The sequence below is a fragment of the Melopsittacus undulatus genome, chromosome 1, assembly GCF_012275295.1.
Source record: "Melopsittacus undulatus isolate bMelUnd1 chromosome 1, bMelUnd1.mat.Z, whole genome shotgun sequence".
NCBI lineage: Eukaryota > Metazoa > Chordata > Aves > Psittaciformes > Psittaculidae > Melopsittacus > Melopsittacus undulatus.
The window spans coordinates 112,814,881-112,832,702 of record NC_047527.1 but is presented as its reverse complement, the minus strand read 5'-3'; positions in this window follow the sequence as shown (position 1 = coordinate 112,832,702).

Below are 17,822 nucleotides of genomic sequence, written 5' to 3'. Positions count from 1 at the left end.
TCACAACTCTAGCTCTTTACATCTAATTTTGGATCAGAAAGGTTGGAATTAGAAAAGACAAAGCATAGATTTTGGTCCTGTATGATGGAGCTACTCTTTTTCAGTGCCTTGAGTCATCTGACTTGGTTTCATTTTTTTATTATATACATATTACATATATAGTTATGAATGACCAAAGCTTAACTGTTTTGGTCTCTTTTTGCACTGTCTATATTGAAAAAAATATATTTGAGGAATTTACAGCTGTCATGAATGTTCACATTCATGTAGCTACCAGCTATCTAGTAGCTTATTGAAGTGTCCACACTTCCAGTACATCACCTTTTTTTGCTCCTCTTTATTTTCTTTCTAAAGATCATACACCTTGTGACTCCAAGATTACTCTTACATGTGATATCTTTCACCTTCACACTCTCACATAATACTTTACTGCTTAGCACCAAATCTGGAAAAGTCGGCTTTCTGACTCTTTCCTCCACTTTTTAAAACAACATTGCCAGTAATTCCTGGAACTTGCTGGACGTCAGCATTCTGTTGCATTCTTTCACCAATGAATACCTGAATTGTTAAAATTTGTCATTAATGTAAAATGCTGTCCTTTGGCTGATTCTGCTTTTTGGAAACAAAAAGCCTCAGGTCTTCCTGGTTTGATATTTTGCAATCCCCACAATGAAAGCCCTCATATTCTTGTTCCCTTTTACCCTCTCAGAGTTTGTAACTTCCTCCATGTTGGGCGTCTCCCAGCACATGTATGAACCCTTGAATGCAAAGCAGTGTATCTCGTTCTGTCTAATCATGTCTGTCCTTCCTGAGCAAGCTGATGCTCTGATTGTTAAAATTCTAGTCACGCCACCACTGAATACAAGTCATGAATGTACCCACGAAAGCAGTAACCATTAATGGGTTAAAAACATCTTAGTGCCATTAAGAAGATGCATCTGTCGGAAAGTCAAAAGACTTAGAAAAATGAAAAAGAATTAGGGGAAGCCTTCTGGGAAAAAAGAAACTCAGAAGCACAGGACAGAGGAGAGAGAGTGCAGCATGACAACAGTTTGCACCACTCACCTTGAGGCAGGAGCTAAAATGGGACTGGATAAGTGCTCTGAGAGATCTGAGAAGCCACGAGTGGCTGTGCTTATTGGACACTGCAGCATTGACTTATATAAAGAAAATAAAAAGAAATAAGCATGTTAAAAAAGAATATTTTCCACTACCTACGAGGAGAAAAATCTTTGGAGACGTGGCTTGTGCCAAGTATTTTCCTATGCTTGATGCATCAGCAGGATTCTGGCAGGTGTCCTTAGGAAAACAGAACACATGTTTGTGCACATTCTGCACCTCCTCTGGGAGCCACTTTCTGCAGACGACAGTTTGGGTTATGTTTGGCACCCACAGTGTTTCACAGAAAAACACAACACAAAAGCAATAGTGGTGGTGGTGAAGGTAATTGAGTAATAGGTGATATTTTCACCTGGGGTTGAGAGTAGAAGAGCATGACCAGAAGTTCTGAGCATCCAGAGCCAGAGCTTCGCCTAAATGCTAACAGTAAATACTGTTTAGCAGAAATTAGCAGAAATAACACATCTGGGAGAAACTTTAGGCAGGATGCAGACAGGGCAATATACACCCATCCCCAGCACAGTTCAGTAGGCATGGGACCCTGATGGCTTATCAGGAGCTGTGGCAGCTCAGAGAGCAGCTGGACGCTAGGCAGCAGCTTTGGTTGGAGCACATTTTTCCTTGGCACGTGCAAAGCAAGAGACCAGCAACTTACATGCAATGGGTATGAATAGAAACAGTGTCACTGCACTCACATAGTGCAGGCTTCAGCCTGAAATCATGGGTGAAAAATAACTCTGTTCTGTAGAAAGCTGAGGTTGTGTTGGCTGACCATAAGCCATTATCTGTAAGAACCTAGTAAACTTCCTCTAAGGATTTGAAACTTATTTTTACAGCTACAGATATCTGATTTAAAATGAAATGCAAAGCTGGGAAAGATAAATAGCTGCAAATACATTTTCTAAACCGCACAAATGCAGAGAGCAAGAATCACAAGTAAATTTCTCCTAGGTTAGTCTGATAAAACAGAACATTGCAGCCCTGGGCAAAATGATTGCCAGAAGCTCAAGTACCTATCAGGCAGAGCACCACTATACTTGTTTTACACTCTTCTCTAAGTAATCACAACTAATGTTGGTGACAAGGCACTTGGCTAGGTAGGACTCTGGTCTGGCAGTTATTTTGTTCCTCTGAACTACTCGTGAGAACAGGGTGTGCAGGAGGTAGTGAAATCCATGAGCAATGGTGTAGCTAGTACAGCGTATTTCCCTGCCCTGCTAACATGGATTTCTCGGTTTGGAAGTGGTTTGTTTAAAGGCACTGAGTAATGATTCCAAACGCACCACAAAAAAAAAAAAAAAGTATTTAAAAGGATACATGAAAGTCAACCAAGGGACTGAAAAATCTAAGAGAAGGGTCGGGGATGTTTTATACTGGCCTTAAATAAACAGTGCCATTGTGGGAAGTTAAATATGGTAGCAGCTGCCAAAAGTACTACACAAGCAAAAGAGCCTATGTTGGTAGCAAAAGAAATATCCCCTCTTTCTCCTCCCCTGGCATGAAGCAGGAATAGGTTTGTTTATGTTGGCTACATAAGCTTAATTGCTCCAAGAGAATTCTTCGCAATTCTTGAAATAGCCTCATTTGAAGATACTAGAATAAAAAAGATTATTTCCTGTAGCAAGTGTGTTTCAGTGCAGCTGAGTTTTCTCTGTCATAAGGCATTACGCTTAAAGCTGACACAGGGGTTTGGATGTGTGACTGACACAGAACTAGGACTGAACCAGTTGTATTTTTCAACAGCATGCTGTATAGGCAGTGACCCCAGGAGGGTGAGAAATTTGAGTCGCAGAACATGGTATAAGCAAAACAAAAAGGTTTACAACCAACCCGAGAATATGAGACCTGTAGAGCATGATTTGTCCCTCAACTGAGTAAACACAGTAGCTGCATTTTACAGCTCTGAATTCAAGAGGTCATTCCTGCCTGAAAATGTACCAGCATGTTTGAAAGTCCACTGAAAACCATTGTAATCTGAATCTTAGCCAGTCCAAAAGGCAGGTCACAGAAGAAAAATACCTTCAAAACACAGAGATCTACAAAGAAAGCCAAAGCTCATGTGTCTAGAGAACCACAAAGGGCAGAAAGGGCACAAAGACCTTGCCTAATGCAGCTGTGTCTGAACAGTGACTGGGAATCTGTTTCTTACATAAGGCATCATTGCACAAACCACAGTTTCTTCTCTCTGGGAACTAACAAAGCAGTTCAGCTAACCTGCATGCAGTGAGTTAGCCATTTTCTGCAAAGAGAACATTACATTTAATCCAGCAGGGAGGTCCCCATTCAGATCTCTTCCAAATCCTGCCTTCAGCTTAATGTTTAATGATTCAAGCTGCCCTCATACCTTTATAAATATAATATGAAAGGACTGGCAAAACAACTGTTTGCATCTAAGATTCATTACCATCAGATAAAACTATGTGGTGAATGAATCATGAAAGAGACTTGATTTCTGAAACTGCTGTGAACGACTGAAGAAATTTGTTATTTTAGTAACATGATAAGCAATATATACATTTAAATTTTATCCCATAAAAGAACATATACTAACATTCAACCAATAAGTCTTTTTGGGTTGGTTCGTTGGGGTTCGCCCCCCCCCCCCCCCAATGATTTTATTCATGTCACACATCAGAAATGTACAATGAGAACATTTAAACTTTTACATTAAGTTACTCAAGAGCTGAGTAGACTGAGTGTATGTGGAGAAAAATGCAAAAGATCCTCTCTTCTCCACTTAGTCATGCTGGTTACGTTTTTCTTTTGTTCTGGCTTGGAAATATGCGGGAAGCAAACAGTGTAGCATAAAGTAAATTTCACTTGCCATGTTTTCAAATGGAGTATGTTGTGAAAATGCCACAGGCTGAGATTTTTATTCATGTAAATACATATTGTTATGTTTCAAGTGTTCTTCGTGCCAGGAGAGTATAAAGAATTGAATTTGACAGTTAATTTCTAATCATCTCCTTTCTCATCCATTGCAGTGCAGTAATAAATCTTACTGCACCTCTCCCTCAGATTCTTTTTAATTCTGGTCACTGTATTTCCATGGCTGTTGTTTTCATATCTCAGCCTCCGTTTCTAGGCTCTAATGTGTGCTTCAGGATCTGTCATCAGAACTCCACTGTCCTGCAAAGTCCACAAGTACCTAACATTCAGAAGTATTACATTAAAGAAGGAAAGAAGGTGTACAATTGGATTTTTCTCAACTTATTTAGTACATATGCTGATGTATATACTTTCAGCACGTCATGTTCTGGCATGATTCACAAGAGAAAATGGCTAGCAACTAATAAAATAAGTTTGGGACACCTTATCTGGAACACCATGTCCAGCAATAGCACCCTGTCCAAAGACAACCTGGGAACAAGGGCAGCAAAGAAGTAGAAAATGGAAAGCCTCCTTTGCATAAGGAGGCCAGAAGAGCTTGACTTATTTAGTGTAGCAAAGCAAAAACTGATACAGAGTGCCATCGCTCTCTATAAATACAAGAGGTTAGACATCAAGGAAAGACAAGGATCTTTTGAAGATCAAGTACGTTGTTGGCACAGGAACAAATGGGCATAAACTGCCCATGAATGCTTTTTAACTGGAAACTGAAAGACGTTATCTAGCCAGTTAAGCAATCAACGCCAGAGAGAGCAGACTTCCAATGCAAGTATGGGGCACAAGAGATGCTGTAAGTTGGTATGTGAACAGTTGATGAAAGGCACTGTGTGATGTGGCCTGGGGCTAGCAGGGCACACAGGGGGTCCCTTCCAGCCCTCTGTTCCTTTGTTTTAATTTTCCTCAAAGGTATTTGGAGATTCTGCATGGTGATGTCTCACAGCTGGTAAAGGATATGGCTCAGAGAAGAAAAAGAAATAAGCAACATGTCTTGGCTGGCCAGATGTATGTTATTACTTTATTCCCAATTCACAGGAAATGAACAATCATTTAGTACTGACAGGTACACACTGGAACTTACTATCTTTCTTTTAAACCTTAAAATAATGTACCACAGAAGTTTAGCATTAACCTTAAAGTAGACTTCACATTTTTGCCAAGGTTACTGTGATATCTTGTGAAACCTTTTGGGGAAAACAGAAGAAGGAGGCAGGAGGCAAAAACTGTATAAATTACTGCCAGCACAGCTGAAATGTTAGCAAGGTTAAAAAAAACATCATCCAAAACTCTTCTGCTTATGGAGATACCTTAGTGAAAGGTCTCATGGGAGCTGCAGAAGGTTAGGTACATCTGACTTTCACTGGGTGTAACCTAAATTACCTTCTTAATAGATAATTAGACTTAACACAGAAGTAATGGTAAAAGCAGCAAGTGTCTCACTGAGTCAAAGACCTACAGCTTGTTATCTCCATGAAATGGAATGGGTTACAGCTATGTAAGGGCAGGTTATTACAGGTCTAAGACAAGGGCAGTAAGTTTTGCATTTGTTTACCAGCATGATTCAGACTGGCTTTTTACATAACTTGTAGTGTTCACCTCTGAAGAAGTGAAGGTTAGGTATGGTATCAACTCAAGAAAAAGACAGGTCAATACTCTCTAATGTTGCTAGAGAGTTCAGCAAGCTTCTCTTTAAAAACAGAGAAGGCTGGTCTCCCAGAAGCAGGCAAGTATCCAGCTCCATCAGCAGCCATTTTGTCTAAAGGAGGAATCTGAATGGCATCTGAAAGCCAGCAGGCTGCTGCTCACAGTGCCCACTTGCATATTTTCTACTGAGCAATTAAATGTCAGAAGTGACATTTTAAAGTCTTGGTTTCCCTACCCAGTCCTTGAACTGGCAAGTCAAGATGGTTTCTAAATAGCAAATAGAGTCATTTAGGTTGAAAAGGTCTTCTGGAGATGATCTTGCCCAACCTACCCTTCAAAGCACAGTTAACTCTTTTCTGAGTGAGTTTTGAGTATCTCTAAGGACAGAGTTATCATAACCTCTCTGGGCAACGTGGCCACTCTTCAATTGTTTTCCCTGTGATTTCTGCTCCCCTATATCCAATTGCAATTTCCCATTCTGATGTCTGATTTACCTCTTCTGTTTCTGCTATGCAGCTTCAGGAAGAGTCAGTCCCATCTTCTCTACCACTCCTTGGGTAATTGAAGATAACAGTAAGATTTTTCCTTATCCTTCTCTTCCCAGGCTCAGCAAAGCCAATTCTTTCAATCTCACGTTATATGCCTTTTGCTTCAGCCCCTTGAGCATCTTGCTGTCCTTCTTCTGGACTCTATACCATTTACCAATGTCTCTCTTGTACCACAGGACCCCAAACCAGACACATTATTTCGTAGAAGGTCTGATGAGTGTCAAGTGGATGAGAATATTCACTTCCTTTGACCTGGCAGCTTTACTCCTCCTAACAGCCCAGCATGGAGATGGACCTTTGTTGCCACAGGGCACACTACTGACACGTTCAACATGTTCACCAGGACTGCTATGTTCTTTCCTTTTAAGCTAGCACCAAGCCAGCACACTTCAGCCTGTTCTGCTGCACGGGTTAATTCAGCCCAGCTATAGGACTTGCATTTCCCTTTGTTCAGCTTGAAGAGTTTCCTCATGGCCCATTTCTCCAGCTTTTCAGGGTCATCCTGAATGGCAGCTCTGCTTTCCATCATATTGACCACTCTCCACAGTTTGATATCATCTACAAATATGCTGAGGGTGCATTACAGATTATTGCCCAAGTAACCTAAAGAAGACATTAAACAGTATCAGCTGCACTGTTAATCCCAGAAAACCACTCAACTGGTTACCAGCTAGACTGTGAACCATTGGCTGCTATCGTTTGAGCTTCATGATTCAACCAGTTTACCACACGTCTTCAAGTCCTGCTGCCCAGTCCATGTCTCCCAGTTTGGTTACAAGGATGCCATGGGAAATAATCTTCAAAGTCTTGATAAAATCAAGGGAAATGGCATGCTTCATACTCTCATCATGTACAGAGCTAGTCATCTCATCACAGAAGGTACCATTTGCCGTTAAACAATGGAATTTCTTTTTCAGTCTGAACTTGTTATTTAAGCTCTAAGATTATGCTACCACCTTTTCCAACACCCTCCCTCAAACACTATCTCACTATATATCACTTCTGGTATATCACTAACATGGTCAGTTTTCATTCTTCAGGCAGGATCAGTTATCGGGACTTTCAGATCTCTTTCATCAAGACTCAGAAGCTGTCCTGACCATCATCCCCATCTTACTTGGCTCAGGTCTGTGCAAACACGCTTAAAAAGAAGGCTAAGCAGAGGCCCCAGCCCTTCCTTTATTAATGCATTTTAGGCTAGCCAGACTTAAAAGATACAGGTAGGAAAGCTAACTTCACTTTTTGCTTTCCATCTCTGTATTTTTCCCTTGTGTGTACTTACATTTCTTTCACTAGAATCTATAAAGTCTATTTTCCTCTTTTTATGTTGTGCTAGGAAGGACATAAATGGAGTAGCACCATTTTTAAGCTTGTGCACATTCTTATTTTCTTCTCAGGATTTTTTAATGGATATTCATGTGGCTTTGACCAAACTGAAGTCTTGAAAGTTACTGTAAGGCTGAACTACCTACAGGTAATTTTTAGTACCCTCAGAGGAATGCAGTTAACTTCAACTCATCTCCAGTCTGAGTTGGTGCTTTTTGAAGTAGGTCTTCATGGGGTGAGCAGGAAGACTATGAGGGTTTTATTATAGTTGGCTTCCTTTACTGCATTAGCGTTTATATTTTCCCAGTAGAAATCCTCAAATTGAAAATATAGAGGTGTCAGCTAGCACCACTTTAGTTAAGGTTGTGTCAACATTTCCTATAAACGTTGTTTTTCTAGGGCTTATAACTAGACCGTAAAAATGTGCTCAGCACAGAAACTTGGCATAGAAGAGTTCAGCCTGTGAGAGATTTTTCACAATTAAAAAATAAGAAGTCCATTCAGCTGTTTTTGAGTAATATCCATGTAATTAGATGGAAATTATTTGATCTAAATATGTATTTTTCTTCAGCATAATTCAAAGCAAACTTTATTTGAAATAATAAATTCATTGAGGGGTTATTCTATTAATGTTGTCTTGTTGTACTTAGTAACTCTGAAAAAGCCAGAATTACTGAGCTATTGCACACTAGGAAATAGTGACTATATCTGAAAATGCTAGTTTGTATAAAGCTCTTTGCTACACATAAGGAAATATTTTTAATAGGTGGGGTTAATAGTGCATAATATGAAGTTTGGCAAATATTTCCTATTATAAAACCACATTTTGAGACTTTGTCAAACTTTAACCATTTGGGCTGATATTTTATATTCCAGGTGTATGCCCAAGGCTGAGCTTTTACAGATTTTTTTTTGTTACAACAGTTTCGCAGATTCTGGGAACAGGAATTGAGAAAACATTTTGTTTTGTTCATATTACAAAAAGATGCTAACAAACTGCTTTTCAGAAAGGTCCTATTTTTCAGGGGTTTGTAGCAGCAGCTCAAAATGCAGGAGTGGAGGCAAATCCTTGACAAAGTTAAGACACAGATAGATGGTGGGACCAGGAATCAGAAACTGATTTTAGGAATGGGAATTCACTGACCAAAGATGGGTTGGAGATGACAGTGGTGGGATCTGGATTGCTAAATTAAGAAGACTTAAGGTGAGAGCTGGGATATGGGACTGTGGTGGGTGTTGTGAGACATCTCTTTCTTGAGAAGTCCTTTGATGTCTCTGACATTTCCCTTATATGACATCACTGTCATGTTCCCCAAGACTTTCCTTTCAGGTAGCAAAGCCTGTCTCCTGCCCTCACTCAGTGGTGAAATAGTGCAGAGAGAGCCATGCTCGTCCATGGTCCTGCGTTTGGCTTGTACCCTACTCATCTAATGGACACTGCTCTACATGCAGCATCCAAGAGCATGGTGGTGAGAGTAGAGATGACCATACCCCAAAGAAGTTGGCTTCACCCCAAACCTGGATGCACCATGTTTAGTATATAGACTTAGCAAGCAAGCTTTCCCTCAGATGGGAGCAGATCCTACTGCCTGAAAGACTTCCATTCTAATTGTTGCAGAGGTCTTTTGAAAGAAGCATACCTAAAGAAGTCTCTCAGCTCTAATCCCAGGTTGAGGATGAGAGCAGTTCAGATCCAGCTAGCATCATTGAGACATAGCTCATATCTCCAGTGGTCAGGCCAGGCCAAAGTTTAAGACATGCATCTGAATTTGGGAGTATGAGTTGTGGACTTTGAGTGTGGAGCAAGCACTGCCTCAGACTATAGCAAGTCCTGAATGGTGACTGATAGAGCCTGTGTTAGTAATTCCAAGAATTCACCGCCTGGATAATTTTCTCTGTTGAGATACCTTAAAGATACCAAAAATCCATTATGGTGTACTGTTAGTGTCACTTTTTTACATACGTCATTGATGTGACTGAACTAAAGATGTTCAGCCACCACTGGGGAAGAGCTGCTTCATATGCTATGAAGAGGAGAGCATGGTCTTCTGAGCAGAAACAGCAGATGACTGCTCACAGGGCAACCTCTGTGAAGTTCAAGGCAATGCTTTATGTAGTCCTAGAATCCTTGTTCCAGATGAAACACCAAAACGTGATATCCTAAAGTCTTTTTTTCTGAGCAAGTAGCAGAACAATAGCAGAATGAAAGATCTAAGAAAACCCCTCTTTGGTGCTGAGGTCTCCAAGCTAGAAAATCTGTGTATCCCAATTAAATACAGCTAGGCTGTTTGAACTTCTGTGTTTTAGTAAGCAAGCAGTATATCACAGCAATACCTGAGGGTGCCGCTTTGATCACAGCCTGTCAGCATTTCCGCTGTGAACTTTGTTTATTAGAGGTTGTCTGTGAAAGATCTCTCTATGCTGAAATTTCCATGCAAAGCCTGTGCCAGTTGCCAGTTCAGAGAATCAAGAGGATAGAAGCTCACATAATAGTGTCACACTCCTATGTGGGATTTCCTTTTTAAATCTGAGGTCTTTTTTCTTTTCTAAAAAACTAGTTTCTATAACATCTCCAAAGTGCATTAATCCTTACTGCATACGGAAGAAGAAAATCAAACATCTGAATTATTAAGAGAAGTGCTTGAATGGCTGAAAAACTTCTCATGAAATTTTCATCCATTCATTTTGTACAGTTTTCAGGACACAAATGAAGCATTCCTCATTCTGTCTTCCTGCTGGACTCCGAGCTGGTTAAACCACATCTAACTGGCATAAAAGACAGGGTGGGGGAGAGAGGCAAAAGGAAGTGTCACATCCTCCGTGAATGCTTAAATACTTCATCCGCCTGCTTTGGAGCAGGGGGCTGAGATCCGGTCCCTCTGTTGCAGACGGGGATCAGTGGGTCTCATTGCCCGGGTCGCTCCCAGGCTCCCCTGCTGAAGCCGTTGTGCTTTGTATGAGCTGATTAAATATTCAGAGGATGGGAGTGAAAAGGGCTCTGCGCTTGGGGTGGGGGTGCTCATCCAGAAGCCAGCTCCTAGTCCCTGTGCCAATGAATATTTAATTGCTTTGTACAAAGTAGCAGAGTCTCAAAAGGAATCCCTGAAATTTGTAGCTTGGCAGCTCGGGTATTTAACTGAGGAGAGTTTTGGGTTGGAGCCCCTTTTCAGCATTATGCAAGGGAAGGGATTTTGAAGTATACCCCTGAGAACTGCTTTGACCACTATGGTCTTCTGGACACAGCATTAGGGTCAGTGCGTGAGAGCTGACTTAGGTACTTAGCTCATTGGAAGGAGTGACGTCCTTCCCACCCCAAATAGCCATACAGCGTGTCTCTGGCAGTGCGGTGCGTGCTTCCCTGCCCTCTGAGCACTGTGATCCCCGCCAGGCAATGTGCAAGGAAAGCAAGGTATCCACATTGCATGGGCTGTGGTGGGGAGCTAAAATTTCCCCCCTGCAATACTCTCCCACTAAGTCCCTCTGTGACTTCGCACTGGGGCTGACATTTAGCAATGTCATTTTTCACCTGCCTGACAAGCATTTAGCAATTTCCTTCGACAGCAGCGAGACTGTGTGCTTGCTGCAGATGAGACCCTGCCTGCTGAGAAGACAGAGTCTGAGTGCATTTTCTCAAACTGTGATGGAAACATAGTGCTAGTCAGCTTGTACTGCTGTATTCTTGGACTGTGCTTGTCCTTAGGAAAAGAAGAGACTTTAAACAGCCCAGCATCTTTCATTGCAACAGTATTCATGTAAAAATGAAGGAGTCCAATTGTTGAGGTTTTGTGATCACAGCAACCTTATCTGTATATTTTATAACTGCATAGGAAAAGACAAGTATGTATTACAGATTGGGTCAATTTTTATCTACACCTGTGTCTATATAACCTAGATACAAGTATACATACAAATAGCATATACATGCAAGCGTAAAACTTTGGTGTTTGCACAGTCTGGAACTGATCATGCCTGGATATTAACAAAGCTGTCCTCCCCAGCTCCCTGCCAAACATTGACATTTCTTATCATATCACATCAGCAATCAAACAACAAGTTCATTATGGATGAAGCCCCAGTCTCAGAGAAATACTTACAGATGTGCTTATCTTTCTATGAGTGAAGTTTCACCCTTACTCAGTAACACGCTTGATTTTGGCACTACCCAGCTGCAGACCCAGGACTCCCACCACTGGATGTGCTGGTCCTTCCTTGAAGCAGCTTGGGCACACCAACATTACTTGCAGGTTACTGTTTTTTTATGGTGAAAGGCAAACTAGTTATCCTGTGTTGGATTTTACACGGAGGTAGATAGAAGCAGCAAGGACTGAATGAAGGGCCCCAAAGGGGCTCCCTCCATCTTGCTGCAGGAGCCCATGCCACCCAGCATGGCCCACAGCACTGACCCTTCAGGCCATGCTCCCTCTATAGCCAGGGCATACATCGAACAGAGCTACAGGAGGGCCCCTGCAGTCCTCAGGGTCTGCACTAGTGTCCCACACCCCTGCTTCAGAACCTGCCCTTGGTGCCTTCCTGCGGGGCTGCTGCTTCCTGCCCAGAAATGCAACACATGGGGAGCACGTCATCTGCTTCCACCCCTCCTCTGCCAGGTCACAATGTCAGTGTGAAAAACCTCTCCAGCTCCGGAGTGAAATTAGACCCACACTCCTGATGAAGGTGACCAGATGTCACCGTTTCACCCGCAGCACCGGTCCTGGGAGAGTCAAATCTTCAGGCCACCGAATCACCAGTGCCCCCTGTGCAGATGGCCAACTTGGAGATCCCGCCCCAGCGCCGTCGCATGGGAGATGCCGATCGGCCAAACCTGCTGCCGTCAGCAAAAGACAAAACCTCTCACAAGCCATGCGGCTGGTGATAAAAGGGAGCGGGTGTGGGAGCAACCCCGCGGAGGCCCCTCAGGAACAATGGCAATTCTTTTGGGAGCTGGCGACGGAAGGCTGGACAAAGGCACATGCTGCCCCCAAACTCCAGCTGCTGCCTCAGCACAAAACAGGGGGGTGCAAATTTGGTTTCTTTCATCCAAATCCTCTTAAGCAGTGCGAATGGGCAGAGCGGGCACACACCCTTGCATGTCACACTCCCTCCCTCTGCCATCAATGCACACAGCCTCGAGGGCCAGGAGACAATTTATTGCAGGCTTATTTGACTTTATGGGAATGAGATGCTTTCCATGGTGGGAACGGAGCAGGGAGACAGGCACCAAAGGGGCATGGACATGAGAAGTTGTGCCTGCCCTGCACTGTTTTGCCTGAAAGAAACTAAACTTTTCATGTTCTGAAAAGCCAGATGAGCAGCACAAGTCATTAGTCACCCAGGTATTTACAGTGTTTTTCCTATTTCCTTTCTCCCATGGCCTCTGTGGTCAGCAGTATAAAATTCCTGGGCACTCCCACCTAAACACAAGTTTCCTGTTTATGCTCTCAGTGGCTTTTATGTTTAGCTGTTAAAACCCGTTGTCTAAAGTACCATAAAACAATATGAACAGAGTCTGCAGGTGAGCAAGGAGGGAAAAAAGGCAAAACCATGACCAGCCTGCTTTCTCCAGTTTGGACAGGGAAGCAGAGCTAGAGAAACAAAGGAACAAAGATTGCTGCAGCCAGCCTGCTGCCCAGTGCTGGACGCGCCAGCGCTGCCGCCTTCTGCCACGGCAAACTTGGCCAAAGAGCTGGGGTGGCTGAGCTCCATCATCTCCAATCAGATGGAAACACCTGATATTAACAATTAAATGTGGCCGTGGATAGTGTAAGCTAATTGAGGTTTGTGGTATTAAATGATGTAGAGTTATGACACTTCTTGTAAGGATTTTCATTACAGTAACTACTCATGCTGCTCCTGTCTGGCCTGTCAGAATTTACACCATGTAAGTTCCTCTTTTAATGTCAGTAACATCTGCTTCATCCTGAAGCATAGGAAAAAAGCTGTCGGTAAGAGCAATGCTGAGATTCTCTGGAGGTTCAGGAAGGGAGAAGCTCCAGATGATCATCAAACTTGCCCCTAGAGCCACTGCAAATTCCTGCATTCGTACCCCTTGGTCAGACTGCACAAATGTTTTCAGGTCATCAAGAACATAGAATTTAAGGCATTTTGTTGTGATCATATGAGGTAAAAATTGCTGAAGACATAAAACTTAGTAGCAGTCACACTACAGATTTAGATAGCTCTTCCCAGAGGCTTCAGCTAACTTCATATCTATATATATATCTACAGTTTATTTGGTATCTATATACCTATATATAACAAGGTGATAGTATACACTGATCAATTCATTTTTATGAACTGTTGGATATACCATTCTCATTGGCTTTTATTGCCATAGAAATAAAAAATGAATAATCATAAAAATACAAAATTAACCTTAACCTACTAGAAAATTCATCAGTAAAACTAACATGATTTTGTGACAAACTTCACAACAATGTGATGTAAGGGCCTTTGTCAATATTATCTTTGGTTGATTTGGTTTAGCCAGACACTTCCAGCTATTTAAACATAGTTTTGAGTGTTTATATCATACATGATGTAGTTTTTAACTACAGACACCCTTGACATTTATTTCAGTCAGTAATTAGTAAAGAATAATTAAGCTTTTACTGCTGTTAACTGCTTTTCATGATCCTTGTATCCTGTAGAGCAAGATTCGGCAACAGCAGTAAAGTTAATGGTTCAGATATTAAAGATTTATTTGCTTACAGTTGATACACCAGTAATATTAGAGGGTTTGTACACAAAGGAAGGACAAACAAACCAACACGTTAAAGAACCTGTGTAGTTGTCTACAGAGATCAGTATGAGTGAAGAATAAATCCACTGTGTTGAAAACCACAACATACACAGAGCAACTATTTTATGTGTATATGTATTATATATAAATACTATATATTACATATATATTAGCATATGTATTTTCAGGCAGAGTAAAAGGGTCCTAAAATGTGCCAAAGGGCTTTACATGCAATATATGTAGCATTTATTAGGCAGCTCTGTACTGATAACTCTTTCATGAATGCTATGTCACTTCACAAACACTTTTTTAAACAGTTGTTGAACATAGATGGTCTTATGCCCAAATATCATTACATTGCCTGTTCATAGTGAAGCACTGGCCACTGTTCCTTTGTTCATGTTGAAAGTTTGATTTTTTATTATTCTAAGCCTAAAATTTAGGCCACTCAACAGCCACCCCATGGAAATTACATGCTACCTAAAGTGTGGCATGGACTGAATATGCATTCATATATGGAGTGCACCAGGTGGGCTCCCAGAGCATATTTTCAAGTGTGTGTTTAATCTGAAAAACATTGGCTTCATCCCTTCCAGATTCATTCCTTAAGTCAAAAGGGAGCACTGGAAGTGTGGACAACTGGGAGGCTGACTTTGGAAATTGGCTTCTAGTTCAATGAATATGCTGATGTAGATGCACCAGTGTTCAAGTTTGGACCTTACTGTCACAGCTCCTTTGGTCCCTCCATGTAAGTGCACAAACTTCACAACAGCATGTTTCCAAACCTCATCTTTTGATAACCTCTTCATAGCCCTGATGAAATGAACTCCTTCCCTGCCTTCCCCACAGCAGTTTATATGCACTCCTCCCATTTCCCAGCCAACATCACTCTCTTTCACTGCTGAGGGAAGAAAAAAGTCTGTCTGAAAGAGCCTCTCTTTGGCCTGGCTGTCTATGGAAAATGAACACAGCCTGCAGACCAACCTGATTTGTAGGTTTGATTAAGCATTTCAATAAGAGAAAGTTTAAAAAAATAGAGATGAGAAATCTTTGAAAAAGTCAACAAAAAGGAAATACTTTAATGTAGTCTTGATTCAGCAAATCAGTTCAGTTTCATGCTCAATATCCATGAGAAGCTGTCAGCACCTGGACTCTGTGTAGGCAGAAGGTAGACAGGGAAATGACTCACTGGTGCAGGAACACAGAGGGGGGAAGCCACTGAGCATCAGCTGTAGGAACCTGTGAAGAGAAAAGAAAATGTCTCAGTTCACAGAAGGTTACAAAGCTTCATGCTTGTTGTAATGCACTGTTCTAAGAGCAGCTAAGAAAGTATGCAGGGGAACAAACAACTTTAAGAAAAGCAATCTGAAACCTGTATTTAATTCTACAAACAATAAAGCTTTTGCCTGTGCCAAGGCAAAAGCAGACCTGGCAGAATGGGATCTTTGCCTTGGTGCTAGTTCCCAAATGAAAGCAATCAGAGTGCATTTTGTTTCCTCTTCAAGTTACAGGGCAGCTGTGTAGCAAGTGAAGACCGTTCTTGTGGCCATCTTCTGCCTGTACCAGTTCTCAGTCTTTTAGGAAGTCTGACCTTCCCTTTCTCGTCTCCCAGAAGTTCTAATGCCAATAAAAACACAAACCAGGCTCAACAAATTTGTTGTTTCTTTGTCAGGTCACTCAACAGCTGTGTTCCTGGAAGCCAGAAAGCTCTCAGTGACCCCGAGGGAGACGGGCTGTCTCCAGGCTAGAAGCACAGAGAGGTGAGTTGGCACAGAGGAAGAAAGACTGCACAGTTTGCTTCTTGGGTACTCTGACAAGTGGCAGCAATGGGGATCCTGTTCCCCATGGTGGGGCTGTTGCCTTTGGTGGCTCTTGCAGAGAGGGCTTGGTTGCCCAAGCTGCTGCTCTGTAGCAGATTTATCTCAGGTGACTTGAGGGTGCCTCAGCAGCATCCTACCTGGGTGCTGGTGTCTCCACTGCAGCCACGCTTCCCACCTCTGCCACCCACATTTCTAGGAACACCTGATGCCAGTCACTGTGATGTGACAGCTGTGTTGCTTCCATGCAGCAGGCAGGGTAGAGGGAGAGCAGCATCTTTTCTCTAGCCCATGTTTCCTGTTGGGCTAGAGGTCACCCCAAACAAGAGGTTTGTGTGGGGAGGCAGGAAGGACATGAAGGGCAATTCTTAAGAAGCAGCCCAGCTAAGCTGCAGATGAGACAAACCCTGGACCCACAGAGGGGAAGCCATTTCCCCCATGCCTGGGCACCTTAATAAAGAGAGCATTCATTTGCTTCCTCCATGTGCTGCATGATAATCCACAGCAACTCAAGAGATTTCCTCTCTCTTCTTTTGCTCACCACAGTTGTTCCTCATAGCACCACAGCTGGAAATCGAACTTTAAAAGAAAAACTTTGTTTTCTGTTCCACTGACATGCAAAACTGGCATACCAACATGGGTCTGGACACAAATCTTCCCTGATCTTCCCTGAGAGATGCTTGGGCTGATGCCATTTTTAACTGTAAAAAGTAAAATGAGTAGATACATGTTCCCTATGTCATATAGTCATATTACTCTTTCCCCTGAATTTCACACATCTCTTATTATTTGCTGTGATTATGGCTCTTATTTTTGCATTTTGACCTTACTGATATCATGGGTGGTCCAGCTCATAAACGAAGCTTAAATTGTTCTATCCCTCAGCTACAGCTGAGTGGATCTTCTGTAATGAGACATGAAGCCAGGTGGATGCAGATATGGATCCCAGGCCAAGTTTGATGTGTGTTTGCAGAGACTCATGAGCCTTTCAGCAGACGTGGACTGATTTCTGCTCCCAGGTGGGAGTCAGACAAAACTCTGGCTTTGCCTGTTTTTCCGAAAAATCCCAAAACAGAGCACAGCTCAGCAGTTTGAGGGAAGTTTGGCTCCATCCTCACGAATTTAATAGGGAACAAATCCATGCAAACCAAAACTGCACAAAATAGCTTCAAGAATCCCTGAAGCTAGCACTGCTGAGATTAATTTACTGTCCCAGCTTACTTCCCTAGTATAAGTACACAGTGATTTCTGCCGGCCAGCTCCCATGAAGTCAATAGGAGTTTTGTAACACGTTCCATTGCTACAGTCACATTTCATTATCCATGGGTGGCTTCTCCATTGGCAGATAAGCTGCACCCCAGGCCTGAGCCAGCGGAGCCAGCTCTGTGCAGCTCAGCCAAACTGCTACTCTTAGCTCAGTTCCAGCCCTGCAGAGTTCTGGGTGACCATGGAGCAGACACAGGAGCTGGCTGCTTTGACCCACTGTGAAGTCAGGAGAAACTTCCAGAGGACTGGGAAGGGGGAAGAGAGGGTGACAGAAAACAGTAACAGGACTGGGAACAAACAGCCTTTGAAAACACATGTTTTTTTAGCTGGAAGAAAAAGATCTCTTAGGTACAAATCCTGGTGCTTATGAGCCCCAAGGCACGTGGGAGGTATTGCAGAGCTGTACCTCCCTGTGGGCACCAGCCAGGCTCATCCTGCCTAGGGAGAATGCTGCCTGCTCTCATGGCAGACATTGTT